We start from the raw sequence: 23626 nt of genomic DNA on the forward strand, positions 1-23626 counted from the left end.
TTGATTTTAAAGAATTTAGATTCAATTTTTTAAAGGTAGAGAAGCTTTTAATCAATTGGCATGGACCAATTCTAATCAATTGAGTCAATATTTATTAAGCACACTCTAGGGCAAGGCACTATTCCATGTGCTGGTGAAAAGAGCAAGGCCCCATCCTTAAGGAATCTAGAATCTACCAAAGGGGTAAAATAAGCCCACAAATAACAATTAAAAAGGCCAAATGGTATTAATACTATGACAGAAGTACAGTCAAAATACTCTGGCAAATATGGCAAATATCCTTGGCTAGCTGTCCGACAGCTTTCCTCACCACTCCTTTCCTGTTGGCAGAGCTGGAATCAATCCCAGCATTCAGCCACAGTTTCCAAATCAAAATTCAGATATGTAGTGTGTTAATACAGTGGAATGTTTCAAACCAGAGACATACATTAACTGGTAATTATACTTGCACTGTCAAATATGGTAGTCCTGTCCTATGTGGCTATTTAAATGTAAATAAATTAAAATTAAATAAAACTTAAAATTCAATTCCTCCGTTATAGTAGACACAGGTTAAGTGCTAAATAGCCACATGGGGCTAGTGGCTACCATACTGGACAACACAGATACAGAATATTTCCATCACCATTCAGTTTTATCAGACAGCATTACTCTATGTACTACTTCTTGAAGTTGAAAAATAATTCTTATTAATTCAAATATTTTAAACAAAATATGAAACAAAACAGATTTGCTGGTTGAAACTGAAAATCTCAACTACCCACAGCAAGTTGTTCCCCAAGCATGCCAGTAATCCTAATCCTGTATGAGAATTTTCTAAGAACTGTAGAAGTGCCATTCTCTTCCTCAGGCCAAACTTCACATACTAAAATGGTTTCCCCTCTAGCTTTCATTTAGAACAGATAAATCCAGAGTTCAGGTGTATCCAGACTTCGGAAGATATTTACATTATTTTCTATTTTGTGGTTCAAACTAATAGTACAACATAACATAAAGGGAGGCACACATTCACGTTACACACACTCACACACCCATAACCACGCATGCCTTCTGGGTTCACCTGTAGTAAAAAGACACATGTGGAGACATGTGCCATTTGAGTAACTTGAAATTTTAAATAAAACTTCTTTCCATTACAATCATTTAGAGAATGATTATGTGGTTATGGTATTCATTATCACCACCAAGACATACTACAGTTCTTCCAATACAAAAATTATGTCAAGAAAAAAATGATCAAACTGTGCATTTCATTTCCAAGCAATGTCAAGTTTACCATCCCCTTTCTCAACTCCACACAAAATAAAAATACAGACTTTTCTCTAAATCTGAAGTTTTTCCTTTGGTAGTAAACAATAGCTGAAAATACCAAGACTGAGTTTAAGGCCAAGACTTTTAAAAAGAAAATAAATTAGTAGACAACTGTATTAATTGGGAAAAAATAACCCAAGAGATCCTACTATGAACAGCTTAACATGAGACTAACAAGAGAAAAACGATTTCAACCAATTTCCTACATTTCCAGAACATAGTAGCATTTAGTAGTACTCCACATTGCTTTAATAAAATAGTCATCAGCTTATGTCTGTTGTGAAATTCTTGTTAGTTGGAGTTTTACTTATTTTTGTGATTTGGCTTTCAATTCCTTTTGCCTCTATTTGATCTGGAGCCTTATCAGCAAGGGCCATAGGCTGACATTTAGATATTAAAAAATACATCCCTGTTGGGAAAAGTCCATGCTGGCCTCATTTGAAACACCTGACTCTTCCAGACGATAAATAATTATTGAGGAATAAGATTGGGCTGGGAGTGGTGAGGATTTGAAGAGAGAAGAAAGGAGTGGTCATTTGGGTTCAAAACATTTACCTCAATGAATCACACTTGAATCCTCTATCACAAAATCTAAATTAATAAAGCCCATTTGCAAATATCATTGTCCTATGGTCAACAAAAAACACCACAGGACCCAGAATTCACTTTACTATTAATTTTAAAAATGAACAATACTAAAATCTCAATTCCTCCAAACAGCCAGATTTTGTTTGCCTCCCCAAATAATTTTCCATGCTTCATATTTGGCCATGGAATGTGCAGGCACTGGGGGTGTCAGTTAAGTGTCCACAGAAGCACAACGATGGCTTTCCAGTGTGGTGGTAGGGGGTGCAGCCTCCATAACCAAACCATTTGATTCACAATCATGACCATTGCCTATCTGCTGTGGAAACATGGACCATTTTTTTGGCCTCTCTATGGCTCAGTACACTCGTCTATAAAATGTACTAATATGATGCTCTGCTCTGAGTCTTTTCATGTTAATGAGCCCCAAGCTCAATAAATGTTAGCTACAGTTCTTATAATCAGAAAGAGAGCTTTGTCCTGCCTCTGTAGACTCCCAAAGAGGACACTACCCAGTTGGAAGCAGGAGTGATACAAAATTTGGATATGACATGGAAGTTTTTGATGCCACAGGCACTGAAGTACATCATGTTTGTCTTTTTTTTTTTTTTTTTTTTTTTGAGACAGAGTCTTGCTCTGTCACCCAGACTGGAGTGCAGTGGTATGATCTTGGCTCACTGCAACTTCTGCCTCCTGGGTTCAAGTGATCCTCCAGCCTCAGCCTCCCAAGTAGCTGGGATTACAAGAGTGAGCTACCACATCCCGCTAATTTTTGTATTTTTAGTAGAAACGGGGTTTCACCATGTTGGCCAGGCTGGTCTTGAACTCCTGACCTCAAGTGATCTGCCCACCTCAGCCTCCCAAAGCACTAGGATTACAGGTGTGAGCCACCATGCCCGGCCCATGTCTGTCATTTATCAGGGCAGCACTCTGACAGTGTAGTCACCTGAACACCTCCCTTACTGATTGTGACCCTAAATGATCTTTGCCTTCTCCTACCTGATATCCCCAGACACTGTTCTTTGCTGCCTCCAAGACAAGCCTTGATCCTCAATTCACCACTCTGAGGGTAACAGGAGAGCAACACCAGGCAAGTGTCATGGGGGCGCTCCACTAGGTGGAGGCTAGAACTTGAGACCACCTCTCTCTGCATGTCTTCCTTTTACCTTCTTTCTAGGGCTGAGCCTTTGTGTACTGTGACTCCCAACTCAGACCCTTCCCTTGTCACTCTGGCATTGGCACAGTTCAGCTAATTCCACATTATAAGGATTTCATTTTTCTTTCTTTTATTTTGATTTCCTTTATTTATTTATTTTTTTGAGACGGAGTCTCGCTGGGTCGCCAGGCTGGAGTGCAGTGGCTCAATCTTGGCTCACTGCAATCACCGCCTCCCGGGTTCAAGCGATTCCCCTGCCTCAGCCTCCTGAGTAGCTGCGACTACAGCCAGGCACCACCATGCCTGGCTAATTTTTTTGTTATTTTAGTAGAGACAGGGTTTTACCATGTTGGCCAGGATTGCTCAATCTCCTGACCTCCTGATCTGCCCGCCTTGGCCACCCAAAATGCTGGGATCACAGGCGCGAGCCACTGCACCCGGCCTTTACCAAACCGTTTTCCTCTAGATGAGTGGTTCTTAAGCAGGTACAGTTGTGTCTCCTAGGGGACCTTTGGCAATGTCTGGAGTCACAACAGGGATCTAAACAAATCAAAACAGCTTGGGGAGTGGTAGGGGTGTTAAGGAGAATTTGCAAAATAAAGAAAGTGCTGTCCCGTAATTAGGTCAGCTAATGTCTCTAAATCAAAACTATCCTGTTAAAAGCCCAGATTTCACCACTACACAATATATCCATGTAAGAAAGCATGTCTACCCTCTAAATCTATAAAATAAAAAAAGTAAATTAAAACAAAATTTTTAAAAACTGTCTGACAGTAGTTAGAATAGTTATTTGCTTCTTCAGAACTTACTTAGAAGTGAGTGTGTTATTTGTTTCTTGGGAGGTTACAAGAAGCTTGTCTCCTGTGAGTTAATTTTTCCTGCTTGTTTGACCTTCCAAAGATGTGCTAAGGAGCTAATTGTAAATCAGACTGAAGAACCTCTGAAAGTGATTGTGTCTACCTGAGTGATAAAGAGGAGAAAATAATCAATTTAGTCATGAGTGTAACTACTGAATTCAAGGTTATTCAATTAGTCTGGGACAAATTCTGTTCTGAGATTTGCTTGGATCTGGCAGAATAATGAGAAATGAGTGGTTCTGTCCATAAAGTGGGCAGTAATTTAAGATGCCTTAATTCTCATGATTTTCAGAACCACCACTCTCCAAAAGAATGATTCCTTTGATTAAGAAGTTTTTGTTACAAAATTGTTACAGAATAAAACCCCTACAGCCATGGAGAATATAAAGCAGTGTATTGCAAGGAAAGGAGACGATTAAGCACTGACCTTGGGCAGCTGAGAATATCTGACAGACCCAGGCCATCGAACACCCTATCTGTCCAAATAACCAACTCAAGGCACTTCTGAAGTGAGGATCTCCCTGCCTCCTTGCTGCTGTATCCCAAACATCCGGGAGCAGCCATCAGTGACCTTCACCTCAATGCCACCTCTTCTGGAAATCTTCTCTCACTGCTCTACGTTGGCTGGCACTCCTGGAAGTGAGGTTCCCCTGTCTCCTTGCCCCCATATCCACACATTTGGGAGCAGCCATCAATGACCATCACCTCAATGTCACCTCTTCTAGAAACCTCTCTCGCTAGTCCACAGGGCTGGAGTGCACAGGCTCAGAGGTTTCCCAGGATATGTTGACCATGCCTCTGTTTCAAACAACTGCTTCTTTCTACTTTTGTCTCCCCACTAGCTGGCAAGCTCCTTGAGGCAGATTTAGAAAAATACCTGGAAATTGGTCAGTATGCTTAATATCTGCTCAATGAGCCATCATTAGCATTAAACACCCAGGATGCTGTAATATAAAAGTAATGATGATAATAACACTGAACATTTACTGGGCTCATTATATTTCAGGCACTATTCTAGGCACATGACATGTACTAGCTCATTTAATTCTCACAACGTTATAGAATGGTCTCTATCACCAATGTACAAATGAGGGGTTGAACTTTAAATTTTAACAAGAAGTTAGGCTCTTTTAAAACACACACACACTGCCCCATTTTTGATGAGTACCATTTGAAAGATAAACGAATTCGTCATCCGCCTCTAGGATTCTAATTAAACAACCTATGGCTATTTTTAATGGCAAATGTAAATTCAACTCCATTAGAGTCATGAAGCTTGTCTCCTGTGACTTAATTTTTCCTGCCCATTTGTCCTCCCAAAAATATACTAGAGAGCTAACTGTAACTCAAAATGAAGAATCCCTAACTCATTAAATGCTCTGTAGTTGCATGAGGGAGTTTCCTCTTGTGCTAAACTGCCAAAGATGGGGAGGAGACAGCTACAAACATAGGCAAGTATCCCCTATGCTAGGACAATATTGCCATGGCAACCAGGGTAAGACCATCTATCCCAGCTTTGAGTGTGAACCTGCTCATGGATGGTCCTCATGCCTTCTCTAGTTCCAAAGGATAGATTGAAAACAAATAAACGCAAGTCCAGTCCTCGTAGAAACCACAAGGCCTTGTCTTTCTCTCACTGATTAGTTCAATAAAATAATCATGTGTTTTAGGAGACCCAGGCCTTGGCCCTCCCCTATCTTCCTTCCCAGACAGCCCACTGAACACACACTCAACACATACAGAAAGCCCATTTTAAGCAACATTCTGAAATTCACTGAGAATGACAAGAATAATAAGGCTACTGATATATCCCTACCATGACATTAAAGCAGAACTAACTGGCTTGCATACTCTCTCTACCTGGCATTTAATGCCCAGATTAAAATAGACGACAAAGTTCAAATATCCCAGTAGCTTCCTGCACTGCAGCCTCTACAAATGTTAGCTATCAAGGCAGCAGTCCAAACTGGCTCCTTCCATGTGGTCCTGACTAGGGAAGGAAATGTTTGCAAATTTGCACAGCTGCATGCAATAACAAATTCAGGCTCTGCAGGTTTACAAAAGCCCATCTTCTCCCTGTGATTAGGAACTTGGGATCAACTTGTTTTCCACAAATGATTTTTCTTAATCTGGAAGTAGGTACAACAGAAGAACTTCAAAATCTGTTTCTTTTAAGACAATTCTCAATTTTTAAAGTACTTATTAAACATTGCTAAAATGTGCAGTTCTTATCAGCAGGATTTACAATGACACTTGGAAAGCAATGGGATTTACTGCTTTTGTGGCTTTTTTTCCCCCATTCTAGTAGTGAAAAAATGTTCCCAATAAACAGTAATAGATATCCAAAAATCTGCAATCACCACCACATTAGTTGATTTGATAGTTGCTATTACTGTAAATAATCAGAATCGCAATAAAAAGTCTATGCCTACAAAACGAAATCACTTAACAAACTGTAAATAATCATAATCTAAGAGCAGCAAATTTTCTTCAAAAGCAACTTGGCTTTTAACAAACTAAATAATTCATATGTATTTTAATTACTTTATACCTATGGTGGCATGTGCACATGATAGAGAGAGGAAGAAATTTGCAAATGAATTGATGTGGCCTGATCACGTTGTTTAAGGTAATCGATCACCAATCTGTAGAAAAGCCAATGATTTCACTTTCTTGATGTTAAAACACAATTCACCAAATAAACCAATATGAGTTCAGGAAGGATTCAAAGCAGCTTTTACTTGTAGCTATATGAAACCAGCAAGTATTTAGTTAGGCTCTGTGAACACCTCGGTAACAATCTAAATTAATATTCTGAAAAGATGAGTTTTAAGGTTCTTTCTATGAAAACATTAAAGAAAAAACCCTGGAATCATTAAAAAAAATAAAATTTGCACCAGATGCTACCTTTATTTTATGCAAACGACAAAACCAAAGTTTTCTGAACCAGCCATCTGTCTTTGCTGCATGGAGTGGCCACAGGACAGAGTTGAACCACATTTTGTGGTTCCACATTACTACTCTAATCACTTATCGATGTTATAGAATCTTGATCCTTTGTCATACTAAGGAAAAGGGCAACCTATGCCCTTGTCCCCAACCGTCAGTCATTATGTAGTACCCAATGATTGAGACCCAAAGAGAGACTCCATAGCAATGATGTTTTGGCTCATCCTGGATTAGTCTGGTGATCCTGGCAATGCCTGATTCACTCTGAACTTCAGTTTCCTTACCTCTAGCACAAAAACACTGGACTGGAAGATCACTAAGACCCGTGAAACAGTAACATTACAAGCCAATGTGCATGTTAAAGTCAAATTCCATTGATTTTCAAATACTGAGAAAATAGCCAAAAGGAATGGTGCAGAAGAAATGGCGGGTCCTTACTATGATTTGCTGTGAACTTTCAATACAAATGTGAATGTCTTGGCAATGGTATGTAATATTCCAATAAGCCTGGTTTGAAGACTCTGAATTTACTCTTAAAGCAACAGGCAGAGACAGTGTGATTGTCGTTTGGACCACCTGAGCTTTGATGTTAAAAGAGACTCAAGCGCCAGGACACATTGAGCAAATCCCTCCAACGTTATTACTTCTCTCCTTCTTTCCTGCTTATGTTCACCTTTTCCAGATGCTGCTCTGGGATTGTTACCCCATGGAATCTTTCATGGCTTCCTGGCTTGGCTCCTACCTTGCTTCTAGCAGTAGGCACGAAACACAGAGCCTGAAATACACACACTCTATCTTCTTACCTCTCCAGGGTTCTTACACCTCAGCAGTAGCAGCAGCTCCAGGCAGTAGCGAGCCCCCATGCTCCCTACGCAGAGCCCCTGTGCAGTGTGGGAACAGAGAAGGAGACAGGAGGCAGGGAGGGACACTGCTCAAAGTGCTAGAGGAGCCGGCCGGGCAGTCTCCCTGTCTGGAATGCACAACTAGAGGCTCTCGGAGGGAGAGAGCCTTGGGTCACTGTGATCCTCTGAGTCAGACACCCTGGGGAGCTCTTAGTTCTGAAAGTCCTCCCTAGGCACAGAAGGCTGAAAGCCCCCAAGCACCCACTAGGAAGAAAAGTGTAAAAGTTAAAAAGTTGAGGTAAATGAGATAGACATATGGCAGTTTACAGTAGATGGTAGAAATGCAGTATGATTGCTGGAGGGAACAAATCATTTGAATAAAATGCTCACTCACATATCTGATGAGAGACTTATATCCAGAATCTGAAGAACGCTTACAATTCAATAATGGAAAGACAACCTAATTGAAAAATAAGAAAAAAAATCTGAATAAATATTTCTCTGAAGAAGATATACAAATGGCTGATAAGCATATGAAAAGATGCTTGATACCATTAGCCATCAGGGAAATGCAAATCAAAATCACAGTGAGGCTCATGCCGGTAATCTCAGCATTTTGAGAGGCCAAGGCGGGCGGATCACTTGAGCTCACGAGTTCAAGATCAACCCGAGCAACATGGCAAAACCTTGTCTGTACAAAAATTAAAATAAAAAAATAGCCTAGTGTGGTGGTGCATGCCCGTAGTTCCAGCTACTTGGGAGGCTGAAGTGAGAGGATCATCTGAGCCCAGGGAGGTAGAGGCAGAAGTGAACTGTGATTGTGCCACTGCATTCCAACCTAAGTGACAGAGTGAGACTCTATCTCAAAAAAAAAAAAAAAAAAATTACCAGTGAGCTATCACATCACGCCCACTAGGATAGCTTAAAAAAAAAAACTGTTGGTAAGGATGTGGAACTCTTACATACTGCTGGTGAGAATGTTTCTCCAAATGTTAAACATACATTTGCTTTTATACTCAGCAATTCAACTTTTAGGTATATACCCAAGAAATATGGACATGAAAAACATGTAAGTCTGCACAAAAACTTGCATATGAATGTTCATAACAGCATTATTCATAATAGTCGAACAGTCAAAACAACCCAAATAATCCATCAACAGATGAAGGAATAAACAAAACGTGTCATATCCCTACAATAGAATATTATTCAGCCACAAAAAGGGATGAAGTACTGATAAATGCTACAACATGGATGAACCTTGGGGACATTATACTGAGTGAAAAATGCCAGACACAAAAGACCAAATGAAATACTGGCTCTTATTCCCTTGCAACAATCATTCCCCAATTACACCAAGCTCTTCCAAGGTCACCATTACTCCTGCAAATTTACCTATGTGTTTTGGCAGAAGCTACAGTGAGAGGAGGCTTCCATCTCAGGGTGGAGCTACAACCACTGGCCCCCAGCACATTCAGACCCTTCTTCTCAGCTTTGCTTCTAGGCCACTGACAAAAATTCTGTTCTGGCTTCATGGTTCAGCCCCACTCCTCCCCAACTCCCTCATTTCTGAGTAGTGGCTCCCTTCTCTCCATGTCTACGGTTCCTATCTGTGAGAGTTTTTTTTGGAACTTACAGTTGCTTTTGTATATCAGGTAGTTGGCATCTCCAAAGAGATGAAATGCAATTTAAGCACAATGGGCTCTCAGAGTTCAGTGGGTTTTTCATAGCTGAAATTCAGTAATTAATTGTGACCCTCTGCCTTTTTTGCAGGGAAAGGATATACTTTTTTGAGCACTTAAACAAAAAATTAGGGTATTGCCTCCAGGGGCCATACTGCATTTTCACTATTATAAGTAAAAATGAAATTAGAAGGTGATGCCAATGAAGGAAGCAGTCCAATGAAGAGACTGCCACTATGGTCATTGGGTTAAAGAAAAGGCCGACATTCTTATGCAATTTTATCATCCACTAAGAGAAATACATTAGAGTTACTGACATTTTAATTATTAATTCTTCTTTTTTTGATTGTTTGTTTCCATATCCTTCATCTTTCCAAACTATTCCTGGGTACAATGGACCAATGCCCTTGAACATTATTTTCTTAACAATAACTAGTTCTATCCTGTGTCATGCTCAAGGTTTAGTTCGATCAGTGCATTCTGCTAACAGGACAGAAGTCTCAAAAGAAAGATTTGCTAGTGGCCCCAATTAGCTACAACACATAGTTTCTGGAGTCACATTTTTGGCCAGTATGTAACTTTTGCCTATTCTGGGTTTGTCTTAAAAATCTCAACCTTTAAACCCTTGAAAGTATCCATTTTTAAAGGCTGATGCCATTGCCTTCTGAAAAATGTCGATGGAAGTGTGGAAGAGAAGGCTGCCTGTCTAAGGATAACAAAGCTGCAAATGAATGTTCCCCAAAGGGCCGGCTGTGTTCATTTTGTACTGAAATGTCCATACAGGCTGATTCTGAAACACACTCAAGTGTTGTGGGTAATAGATGTCAAAAAATAAAACTCAGGCACACGCTATGTTACTTTTTAAGGGAAAAAAGTGGGGGGAAATCAAAGGGTTTAACAATTTTATTCATTGGCTTACATTCAGCGACTCTGAAAATTTGGCCACTACTCAGTTTTGCAAATTTCTATGGAAAATGAACCGTGTTTGGCAAGCTCAACAAAATATGAGGCTGATAAAAAAAAATGTTTCATGCTTTCTCAAGACCTTATGCCACTAACTGTGTGGGACTGGAAAAACTGTTTAAATGTCAATTTAAATACTGTAAATAAATGATTTTCTATATCCATATGAATTAATATAATTCTCTTGATTTCAGACCATAACTTGAACTAAAGTTTCTTTGAATTTTGATGAGGAAATGTTTCACATACACACAACACAAACTTCAGATTAAGTAGTTTAGTTTGGTAGAGTTATGTTTCAGAGTCAGAAATGTTAAAGCAATACTTTATTTTACACTATGGAAAACTGACTGAAAATTCGATTGACACTAAGGTTTTTACAAAGCAGGTCTTGAACTAAAAAGAATTAGACCAAAAAAGATAAAAATATTATCATAACAGCCCAAGCCATTATACAAAAAAACATGGTGGTAAATCCCACTGCAAAGTTCAGGACTCTCAAACACTATCTCCAAACCAATCATCTTTGTGTTTTATGGAGCTGACTATCCAGCTGCCTTCTTGACCCTTCTACCTGGTGTCTCAGGGTCATCTCAAACTTCCCTTATCCACTAATGAACTCTTGACTTTCTCTGCTGGCAAATGTTTTGGTATCCTAGCCTCCCACATCTTTAGAGGTGTTTACAAAGCATTTATCACAATGCCTGCCTGGTATGCAGCACTCGCTTAATCAATGTTGTTGTGGATGATGATGATGATGATTATTATTATTAAATAATGATTATTTTTATCCACCCAGTTAGTTGAGCCGGGAACTAAGTCATTTTCTTTATTCTCCTCTTCACTGTATGTTCTGCTTTTAATCTATTACCAACTTCTGTCAACTCTGCATCCAAAATAAATCAGGAATCTGAACCCTCCTCTCCATCTTTACTTTCATCACTCCAATTCCAGTCCCCATCATATTTCTCCCAAACAATTTTAGCAGCCTCCTAGACAACCTAGCCATCTGCTCTTGTCCTTACTCAATTTGTTCATGGGGGAAATAACAGTAATCTTCTTAAAGACAATTCTTCATTTTGAGACATACGTAGAGCATATCACATATTTATTAAATCTGCTAAACAACCTTAAGAGGTAGGTACTGTTATTACTTCCATTTTACAATGAGGAACTGAGTAAAGAGAGGTTAGAACATGCTCAACTTTACTCTGCCTCTAAGAGGCAAAGCCAGAATTCCTGCCTGGGCAGTCTGGCTCGAGTTATGTGTTCAACTGCTACACAAAGTACCACACCATATCCAACCTTAAAAAAATAACAACAAACAAGCAAGCAAAGATCATCAATGGGCTTCCATTGCACTTAGAATAAAATCCATCCACATAGAACTTGCCTATGTCAAAGGGTCTGGACCAACTTCCTTAGCCTCACCTTTCATGCCTCCTCTCTTTCCTCCTGTTCTTCAAACACGCATGGACAAGGCAAGCTGGGTCCTGATTAGGGGTTTCTGTCTGTGCTGTTTCCTTTGCTCGAACTGCTTTCCTAAGGCGTCAGTCACAGGGCTGGCTCCTCCTTTTTCTGGTCTCTGCTTAAATATCATCTGCTCAAAAAGCCTTCCTTGACTTCCCCAATCTGCTGTTAATGTTTCCTGGCTTCTTGATCTCAACACACTGTTGATTTTCTTCTTAGCACTTATCTCAACCTGTAATTGATTTTACTTGTTTGTGCATCTGTCTATTGGCTGCCTCTCTTACTGGGCTGGAGGCTTCACAATTAGAAAGATTGTTTATCACTGTATTTTTATAATCTAGCATCATGCTAAGATGCTAGGTTTAGGTGCTAAGAATTTTGATAATGATTGAAGGAAGACAAGTATGCTTTGATGATATGAAGCATCCCCACATAGACCTTAGATTCTCCAAGTGTGGGCAAAAGATCAAATATAGAATCACCTGGGGTTACTTTCTGTTAAAAGTGAGTTCCAGGAGCTCTGAGCTATTTTAAGCACTTACTTTTGAGGTTCATCTCCTTGTATTATCAAGAATTTTTACAATTTTGATTTTGACATGATTTGGCAATAAGTAATTCATTGGATTCTCGTTTGGCTGTGATTTTTTTTTTTTTTTTTTTTTTTGAGACGGAGTCTCGCTCTTTCACCCAGGCTGGAGTGCAGTGGCGCAATCTCGGCTCACTGTAAGCTCCGCCTCCCGGGTTCACGCCATTCTCCTGCCTCAGCCTCTCCGAGTAGCTGGGACTACAGGCGCCCGCCACTACGCCCGGCTAATTTTTTGTATTTTTAGTAGAGACGGGGTTTCACCGTGGTCTCGATCTCCTGACCTCGTGATCCGCCCGCCTCGGCCTCCCAAAGTGCTGGGATTACAAGCGTGAGCCACCGCGCTCGGCCTGGCTGTGATTTTTTTAAGTAATTATTGTGCGTGTTCAGGAATACTTGTTAAGAGAACAAAATGTACATTACAAATTATTTTTACATGTGATGAGATTGTTAAAAATACTAATTGACAATGAAATTGGTACTTGCTATGTTTTTAGATATATAGGTGAGTATTTACATCATTACTTTGGGAGTCAATAAGTTCCTTTTCAGCTTGCAGAAATTTATATGAGCTCCTGAACGGCTTGTGGATCCTCTGCCCTGTAATCAGATAATGGTGTGGGATGGATGAAATGGACCAGCTGGAGTCCAGTCCCAAATTGATCATAACAGAACTTCAGAGGTCAAGGAATCTGCATTTTAAGAAACTTTCCAAGAAACTCTTATGCAAACTAAAAATTGAAAGCTATTTTTCTCATAGCTAGATTTATGTATGTTATTTTAGAAAAATTTGCAATAGATATCCAGTGTTCACTCTTTAAATTTGTGGTTGAATTCTGAGAAATTCAAGATAACGTCCCACAAAAAGGGAAAACATTTTGCTAAGGATAATGGCCTCCACCTCCATCCATGTCCCTGCAAAATATATGATCTCATTCTTTTTTATGGCTGCATGGTATTCCATGGTATATATCCTTAGCAAACACAGGAACAGAAAACTAAATACTGCATGTTCTCACTTATAAGTGGGAGCTAAATGATGAGAACACATGGACACATGGAGGGGAACAACACACACTGGGGACCTCTCAGAAGGCAGAGGGTGGGAGGAGGGAGAGGAACAGGAAAAATAACTAATGGGTACTAGGATTAATACCCGGATGAGGAAATAATCTGTACAACAAAACCCCATGATACAAGTTTACCTATGTAACAAACCTGCACATGTACCCTTGAACTTAAAAGTTGAAAAAGAGAAAACATAAAAATATTGATAAGATCACCAAGTGTCCATGAATGCAAATTATCAATAATCATCCTGGTGAAATAAATCATCTCTGAAAAATATCTTTTGTTAGCCTGCATGTACAGATTGAGAGAAAGGGACAGGCATTTCTCACCCTGGAGGGGCAGGATGAACCATTTGCCCAGATGGAAAAAAAAAAGCAAGGTAAGTTCCTTAGCCCATAGCTTGGCTATGTTTTAGATTAGCTGACCCCAGCCATTTTTGGCACCAGGGACCGGTTTTGTGGAAGACAATTTTTCCACAGACAGTGCAGCGGGGATGGTTTTGGCATGAAACTGTTCCACTTCAGATAATCAGGCATTAGTTAGATTCTCATAAGGAGCTTGCAACCAAGATCCCTCACCTGCGCAGTTCACAACAGAGTTCGCGCTCTTACAAGACTCTAATGAATGCCACCACTGATCTGACGGGCGGCGGAGCACAGGCAGTAATGCTCACTCGATCGCCGCTCACCTCCTGCTGTGCAGTCCCATTCTTAATAGGCCACGGACTGGTACTGGTCTGCGGCCCGGGGGTCGGGAACCCCTGTTTAAGATGATAAGTGGATAATGTTAAGAAAATTAATAATTGACAGCAGGAAGAGGCTTCCTGGCTTGCTCAAAAGACGAAGGCTGTTTTTTCTCTTTTAGGGAAAGATACCCAAGTTCCAGAATTCGAAAGAGCTTAAGTTAAAAACAAAAAGAAAACAACCAGCCATGTTTTTGACGTCAATTAACGAATGTGACAATAAGCTTTGTGGATGCCACACCCTCTTGAGTGTCTATCACGTCTCTGAATGTAACATAATGTTGGAATTCACCATGGCTCTCTTCTTGGATCTCCTTTATTTTTCATCTGCAATTCCTCTTTGGTGATTTTAACCAACCTTATATCTTTAAATGACATCTATGCACTGATAGTTACCTACTTTATATCTCCAACTAGGACATTTTTTTCTTGAATTCCCTGAGTTCTTCAACTTCTTCTCAATATTCTTCTCTATAGTGTTCCCCATCTAAGTCAATAGCAACTCAATTTTTCCAGTAGATCAGGCCAAAACTTCTACTCTGTATCACCAATGGGTCCATTTCACAATCGATAGTCAATCCGTCAGTAAATCTCGTTGGCTGTACCTTCAAAATATGTCAGAATCTGACCTCTTCTCATAATTTCAATGGTTCCATCTTGGTCCAAGCTAACATCATCTCTCACTTGGATTGCTGAATGACTCAGTAAAGACATAGGTTCTGCAAAGCCCTTCTTTAAAGTAGTCATCTCTCCTGGTTGAAGGTAATTTCTCTTGGGAAAATCCAGATTATCAATAAGCCACTTCCAGTCATATCCTTTTCTAGGAAGATATTAATGCAGACAATCCAGAAAAAAATACAGGTGAAGAAACACTTCCCCAAATCCCACAGAAAGGTTTGGAGAGTACGTTTATTCTTTAGCAGTTCACAGGATTTTTTTAAAATTAACAAATAAAAATTGTTCATATTTATTGTATACAAGATGATATCCTGACATACATATACAATTGTGAAATGGCTTCATTGAGCTAATTAACATATGCATTACCTACATAGCTATCACTTTTTGTGGTGAGAATACTTAAAACCTACTCTGTTAGTGATTTTCAAAATAAAATACATTGCTATTAATTATAGTAACCATGTTGTACAATAGATCTCTTGAATTTGTTCCTTTTGTCTAAGTAAAATGTTATATCCTTTGACCAACATCTCTCCAACCCTCAGCCTCACCCCCAGGTTCTGGAAAGCACCATTTTAGTCTCTGCATCTATGAGTTCAACTTTTTTAGATTTCACATGTAAGTGAGAAAGTGCAGTATTTGTCTTTGCTTTCTGTGCCTGGCTTATTTCATTTAACACAATGTCCTCCAGATTCATCCATGTTGTTGCAAATAACAGGAATTCCTTCTTTTTTAGGGCTGAATAGTAATGATGCCTGAATTCCCCTCTCCTGCTAATAACAAAATAGTACTATTATATGATGGGTATTTATTGTTCTGGTAGACAGTGTATAGCATGGACATTCCACATGCATTTTGGGGCTCAGTGAGCTGATCTTGGTAATACTGTTCCCCACCCACGATTGATCTCAGAACCCAGGCCTAAAGCTTTCTATACTATAGGCAGCAGCATGTGAGGGAAATGTTGCTGGAAGCCTCTGGAAATGTTTCCTAGCATGTAAGTGAGAGTTATAGGCAAAGGAAACCTTTCTTCTTCTATGCCAGAGTTACTCAGCACTATTGACATTTTGGGTTGGATCATTCTCTCTGTGGGGGTGTCCTGCACACTGAAGATGTTTAGAAGCATCCCTGGCTTTTGCTCACTTGATGCCAGTAGCACCTCTCCACTTGTGACAACCAAAAATGTTTCCTGACTTTGCCAGATGTCTCCTGGGGTGGTCACCCACAGTTGAGAAACACTAGCTTAGACATTGCCATATTTATCCCCAAACTGCCACAGGTTCTCTTGCTATCAGCCTAGAGGTGACACTTAGAGGGACATAAAATGAAGAGCACTGCAGGAAAAAGGTCAAGTCACTGCATGAAACCCAACATACTAATGGATTTTGGTGACATGAGCCTCTAAAATTCCTATTTAAGGTGGTTTGAATGGATTTTGCTTTTATTATAAGCCAAGGGCATCAAAGTGATCCAAGGTCCAGAATCACAGGCCACTGTACATTGCTTTCTTCCAGGGCATCATACTGCTTGGAGAAATGACCCCGGCCCCACCTTAGAGCAGGATTCCATAGTGCAGCTTTATATGAAAGATGGCAAGTAGAATGGCTCATTTTTGCCACTTCATAATTATTGCTTATACACTCTTGTTATGGAATTACAGAATTTTAGAGCAGGAATGAATTTTAGGGAAGGAGAATTCAGCTAAAACCAATATCTATGTTTATCTTCAAAGGAAGGCCTTCAAAAGAGGATCAAGCCCTGTGCCTCCAAATATTAGGGAAAGTGCCATTATCCACTTCAAGACACATCCTGAGCATGACAAGTCATATTACATCTTGTGTTAAAAGCAAAAGGAAATATTTTCTTATAGCCACATACCCTTAAATATTTCCTTCTCCATAAATGGAAATTCTATTTGGTTTTAACATCTACATCGATTATCTATTTACAGCAGACTTCCTGTCATTTCCAAAAGCAGAGTTGTCATTTAATTCTACTATCCAGCAATACTGCTTTTAATGTGAAAAATGATGAAAAGATACAGCTGGCATAATTGCTGGCCTTTAAGTTCATAGCATAGTGGAGAAAGGAAGAAGATAAAAAATACAATCAATTTATTTTACTGTTTTATATATATACATATTAATCTGCATTATCTTTGCTTATAAGAGCAAATTTGAGCTTACAACTAATATAATCAGAAATATAAAAATAAGCAAAATGAGTAAAATTAAAATCATCCATAATCCCACAATCATTGATTGTCTTAATGAATATTATCCCACATATTTTTTGCATATTGAAATTTTCTTCTCAAAAAGTATCATTATTTTGCAATCTCCTATATTTAAAACATCCCCTTTTATCAGATATTTAGCTGTTACTTATTCATCCCCATTGTAAACAGCGCTGCATATGAATAGTTGGCTGAAATTATTAGGTTGGTACAAAAGTAATTACGGTTTTTGACATTACTTTCCATGGCAAAACCGCAATTACTTCTGCACCAACCTAAATAAATTATATATGCTTAGAAAGAAAAATGGAAGGATATAAAATAAAACACAAATGAAGAAATTCTGAAAAATGGACCAAGATGTAGGATATTGTTGGCTTCAAAATCCTGTGAGGATTCAACTGTTGATCCAATCACCAAAGCAATCAGATCTACCAATGGATAAGAACCAGGGCAGAAAGCAGCCGCCAAGAAGACAGAGGGGAGGGAAGAGCAAACCAGTTTTGCAGTGAAGGAAACCACCCAGGTGGCAGACTTGATGGAACAAACACTTTAAGTGAACCTAATGGAAAATGGTTCAACAAATGGATCACTAGTAGATTTTCTCAGTTTATAAGTGATACAGCCATTGCCTAGAGAAAAGAACAGCTTTTATTCAATCACATAATAAGTAAAAGGAAATAATTTGCTCCTCTATAAAAGTCCTGTGATGGTAACTCCACATTTCTGTATCTATATATCTATATCTATATCTCAAAATATCTGTATTTACATCTGTATTTGTATTCATATCTGTATTTACACTCATACCTATACTTGTACTTATATATGTATGTGTCATTGTACCCACATATCTTGCCAGCCATCCAACCATCCATCCATCTACATAGAAGTGCTTCTTAAACTGGAGTATGCATCAGAATCCCCTGGAGGGCTTGTTAAAACACAGATTACTGGGCCCCATCCCCAGAGTTTCTGATTCAGTAGGTCTTCAACAGGGCCTGAGAATTTGCATTTCTAATGTTTCAGGGTGATGCCGCTGCTGATGGTTCCGGGATTACACTTTGAGAACTGCTGCTTACACCTGTAACCCTCTCATTCTCTCTTTCTATCTCATTACCAAACTCTAATTTAATGAACATACAGTTACACTCACATACTTTGATTCATTATCAATTGTCAATATACATCATAGTGTTAAATACTACACAAAATAGATATTATGCTGATTTCAAATTTCTCTCCCCTTAATTTAATAATAAAATTATAAGATACAAAAATTATTACCATGTATATTTTTCCTCCCAGGAGAATAGTTAAATTGTGGTACGTTTCTTGCTTTTACTTGGTTTTCACTGCCTTTGGCTTCTAACTTGATGTATTTACATCTTAATGATTCAGATTTATTTTCCAAACAGTGAGATGAAACAGGGACAACTCAAAGGCAGCTTCATTTTGAAATTGGCCAGGCTTTTGTAAACAAACCCTTGACAGAGCAATTTCTAATTCTCTAAACAGCTGGTGGGGGGGAATATCACACAGAAAAGCAGATGTTATTCTCATAACTTCTTTTTTTCAGGTCTACAATCATCATCTACAGCACCGGATCCACCATGTCACTTCAAGTAAATTTTGACTTTGCTAGGTTTCAACCACATTACTGATATTGGAGATGTGAGTGAAAGAATAAAGCTTCTCAGAGACAGCTCTGTGGATGCCTCTTCATGTTAGGTTGACAGCTTTTGATTTAAGGGTTCCGTTAGTTCATGACTTCAGCATGCAATAGGAACACAGTTCCTCAGATGCCAACCCTAACCTAAATAAAAGCTAGACCTGCATCTCCTCAGGGTCAAGTTGAAGAATATGGGCTGTGCTGTCTCAGACCTCAGCGGCTACCAATTAGTGGGAGACAAGACATGTATAAAAGGAAATTTAATTTGGTAATTTTAATGGATAAACAGTTGCAGGGTTGAGAGAAAGAGAGGTCACTTGTGCTGGTTCTAATTTATTGAAAAATTTGTTCAATTGGGCACAAACTTAGTTGCAAAATGGTATTTTGATGTAAAAGTTAGTATAAAAAGCAGGAAAAGTGAACATTTTTCAAAATAAGTACCTTTTCTAAAAATAGTAATATTTTGGATATAAAAATAGTGCAATAAATGCTACTTACAAGTAACTTTTCAATAAAATGAATGATTGAATAAAATAATACATCTAAATTTGCTGGCTCTCAGATCTGAGCTCCCAGAACTTCAACAGCCACACACATATATGCACACATTTTCAAATTCAGTGTTATCCTATTAAAAATAAGCCTGTGTTAAAAGAAGTTGTAATTGTCCATCACACCAAAAATGCATAGTTTAGCCACAGCCATTACAGCAATTTTCATATTATTCAAAAAGAAAAGATTCTAAAACGTAAAAATAAAGCACAAAGCAGATATTCAAAACAAGTCTGCATCAAAAATTCAAAAATATTTGCCACACGAATGGCACACTCTCATCATTAATATACACCTACTATGTACCCACAAACATTAAAAATTAAAACAAATTAAAAATAAAAAAGAAACTGATCATAAATATTACAGCTGCCAGTTTCCTGGTGAGAAATCTTTGTGAAGAAATTGCAGTTAAAGTGACTCTCTGGAAAATGAGATAAAGGGACAATTAAGAGATTATCTTTTCTTTCTGCTGTGACGTGACATATGTGAGTAAGACTGTTGGCATACCCACAGATATAGTGATGCAAGTTAACATTTGCAAAATGTCCCAAACCTGAAGAACATCTCAAGAAAATCACTGGAGAATAAAGAAAACATTTTATTGATCATCTCTACAGTACCGAGTTTCTCAATCTTGGCATTCTTGCTATTTGGGTGAGATCACTCCTTTTTGTGGTGGGTGTTGCTGTCCTCTAAACTGTGGGATGTTTAGCAGCATCCTTGGCCAGTAGCAAATCACCCCTCCCAAATGTGACCACAAAAGTCTCCAGACATTGGCAAATGTGTCCTGGGGGGAGGTGCAAAATTCCCCCAGTGAAAAACACTGATAGCATACTTTTTTTTTTTTTGAGACAGAGTTTCACTCTTGTTGTCCAGGCTGGAGTGCAGTGGCATGATCTCAGCTCACTGCAACCTCTGCCTCCCAGGTTCAAGCAATTCTCCTGCCTCAGCCTCCCAAGTGGCTGGGATTACAGGCATGCACCACCATGCCTGGCTAATTTTTTGTATTTTTAGTAGAGACGGGGTTTCACCATGTTGGCCAGGCTGGTTTTGAACTCCTGACCTCAGGTGATCCACCTGCCTTGGCCTCCCAAGATAGCATACATTCACATAAACTTATCTGATCAATTGATGTGGTAAATAGGATAAAATTGTCCACAATGTTATATTCATACAGAACTCATTCTGTGAATTTATTTTGCCTAAGTGTTGTATGTACACATTTTTTTCATATTTAAGCACAATAGATTGACAAATCTGGAGTGACTGTTTCTTAGGTATAAACATTTTTAAACTCTACCAGAATGCTTCTGCTGATTATATTAAAATTTCAAGGATTCTCACCCAGAAGTTTTGATTTGGGGTTTAACCCAAAATGTTATCACTGCTTTACATGATGTAACTTATATTATATTTTGGATAAAGGAAAACAGTCTGTTTCTGCTGTTTGAATAGAAGCTCCAAGTAATATTGCTAAGCATAGTATACCCTGAAATTCTGAAGGTTTTGATATTAGTTATCAGAAATACCTTAGATGAATATGAATGGTTTGTAGCAATTATTCAGGAATGAGCTGGAAAAACTTCTCCCTGGAGAGAACTGGCAATAATGTGGAATATTACAGAAATACTTAATTATAAAAACCATATAAGTCATACTTTTGCCCTTAAAACTTATCTTAGTCAAACATGCTAGTAAAATGAACAAAGAGAAAGTATGAGGGGACTTTAAAAAGTTCATAGAAAATATGCATTATGAAAGAACTATACAAAAATTTCAAACGTATATTGCACCAAAATAAATTCTTACTAACTTGTTATGACCTGACTTAACAAGATCTAGTTTGAGTCACTAAGAAAGATAAGACATCAGTTTGAAAAGCGCCCCTGTCAAGGAAACATGAATTCTGCTAAAATTGAAGCAAGAACAAACATCAAATTTATAGTGAAGATTGGGTGGAAGAATGGTGAAATCACTGATGCTTTATTAAAAGTTTATGAGGACAGTGCCCCAAAGATATCAACAGTATGCAAATGAAAAACTCATTTTAAGAAGGGATGAGGGCTGGGTGTGGTGGCTCATGCCTGTAATCCCAGCACTTTGGGATGCTGAGGTGGGCAGATCACCTGAGGTCAGAAGTTTGAGACCAGCCTGGCCAACATGGTGAAACCCTGTCTCTACTAAAAATACAAGAATTAGCTGGACTTGGTGGTGGGCACCTGTAATCCCAGCTACTCAGGAGGCTGAGGCAGGAGAATTGCTTGAACCCAGGAGGCGGAGGTTGCAGTGAGCCGAGATTGCACCATTGCCCTCCAGTCTGGTGACAAGAGTGAAAACCCCCATTTCAAAATAAAAAAAGCAAAAAGAAGAAGGGATGATGTTGAAGATGAAGCCCACAGTAGCAGGCCATCCATATCAATTTGTGAGGAAAAAAATTCATCTTTTTCATGCCCTAATTGAAGAGGACCAATGATTAACAGCAGAAACAATAGCCAACACCATAGACATCTCAATTGGTTCAGCTTACACAATTCTGACTGAAAAATTAAAGTCAAGCAAACTTTACACCCTAAAGTTACCAAAACCATTGCACTTAGATCAGCTGCAGACAAGAGTAGAGCTTTTGAAGGAAATTTTTCACAAGTGGGACCAAGATCCTGAAGCATTTCTTCAAAGAATTGTAACAGGAGATGAAACATGGCTTTCCCAGTACCATCCTGAAGACAAAGCACAATCAAAGCAGTGGCTACCAAGAGGAAGTGGTCCAGTCAAAGTAAAAGCAGACTGGTCAAGAGCAGAGGTCATGGCAACAGTGTTTTGGGATGCTCAAGGAATTTTGTTTGACTTTTTAGCGGGCCAAAACTCAATTAACATCTGTTTACTGAGAGTATTTTGAGAAAGTTAGCCAAAGCTTTAGCAAAATGCTAAATGGTCCTGGCTCATTCCTCTTATCAAAGAAGGGCAATTCTGTGAGAGTCTCTATGGGAAATTATTAAGCATTCACCTTCCAGTCCTGATTTGGCTCCTTCTGACTTATTTTTGCTTCCTAATCTTAAAAAAATAAAAAATCTAAAGGGCACCCATTTGTCTTCAGTTAATAAAATAAAAAAGATTGCAATGACATGGTAAAATTCCCAGGACCCTTAGTTCTTTAGAGATGGACTAAAATGGCTGGTATCATTCCTCAAAAAAGTGTCTTGAGCTTGATGCTGAGAAATAAAGTTTCTATTTATTATTTCTTATCTTTTAATTTTTCCAATGAACTTTTTGAAGTGCTCTTATATATGCAGCACAAAGTAGTGGTTGGTTTCACTTAAAATTCTTTAGTCTGATAAATGTTCCAAATAAGAAAAATAAGAAAATTTCTACTAAGTCTGTTTAAAGTGTGTGACTGCATTGTTTAATGATAATAAATCTAGAGATCAAAATGCTTATCAATCACCATTAAAATTATAATGTATTCACTGACAATACAGGAATTACTCAAATTTACCAAGAAATGTGGGGAGTTTTTAAGAATAATAAGCATATCAAGTGGGTGCAACGTGCTTACTTCAATAATACAGGACAAAATATGAAAGCTATTATTTTTTCTGAATTGTTCATTTCTTTGTATAATATTCTATTGAAGATTATTCATTTATCGCTAAATATAATCATACCATTGTATCATAATTAAATGCACAAATGAGAAAAACACCTTTGTTAGTCTCTACATACAAATTATTCTTTCAGAAAATGTTGTCACTGTTATTCACATTCCTACACAGATAACATCTGAAACCTGTATTTTGGCTTCTGTAATTATTATTTATTATGGAAGCGATAATGATCTAAAATATACCTCATTTGAAAGACAAAAACATCCTAGACCAAACTTATTTTTTAAAGTAGTTATGCTATTTTGCTAGAAATATGCTAATTTGCTAGATTAATAGCTCTCAACTGAGGATGACTTCACACCCAATAAGACATTTAGGGATGTCTGGAGACATTTTTGGTTGTCTCAACTGAGGGGAAGGTGCTACTGGCATCTAGCGGCTACAAACCAGGCATCCTGCTCAACATCCTGCAATGCACAGGACAGCCCCTCACAAAAAAAGAATGATCTGCCCCCAAATGTCAATAGAGCTGACGTTTAGAAACCCTGCTACAGATAAAATTGTTTCCCAGTTTAATCTGTGCAACAAGGCAAGAAGCACGCAATTCAAAATGGTGTGAAGAGAATCCCTGTTTAGAGAATATATAATGTTTTACCAAAGGGATTTTTC

At 38.5% G+C, this 23626-nt stretch overlaps 1 protein-coding gene across 1 annotated transcript in view; it reads right to left on the reverse strand.

The window, feature by feature from the left end:
- ARHGAP6 (Rho GTPase activating protein 6) overlaps positions 1-23626 on the reverse strand; it is a 529902-nt gene that overhangs the window by 166712 nt on the left and 339564 nt on the right. The window lies entirely within an intron of this gene.

The sequence above is a fragment of the Nomascus leucogenys genome, chromosome X (genome assembly GCF_006542625.1).
Source record: "Nomascus leucogenys isolate Asia chromosome X, Asia_NLE_v1, whole genome shotgun sequence".
Classification (NCBI taxonomy): Eukaryota; Metazoa; Chordata; class Mammalia; order Primates; family Hylobatidae; genus Nomascus; species Nomascus leucogenys.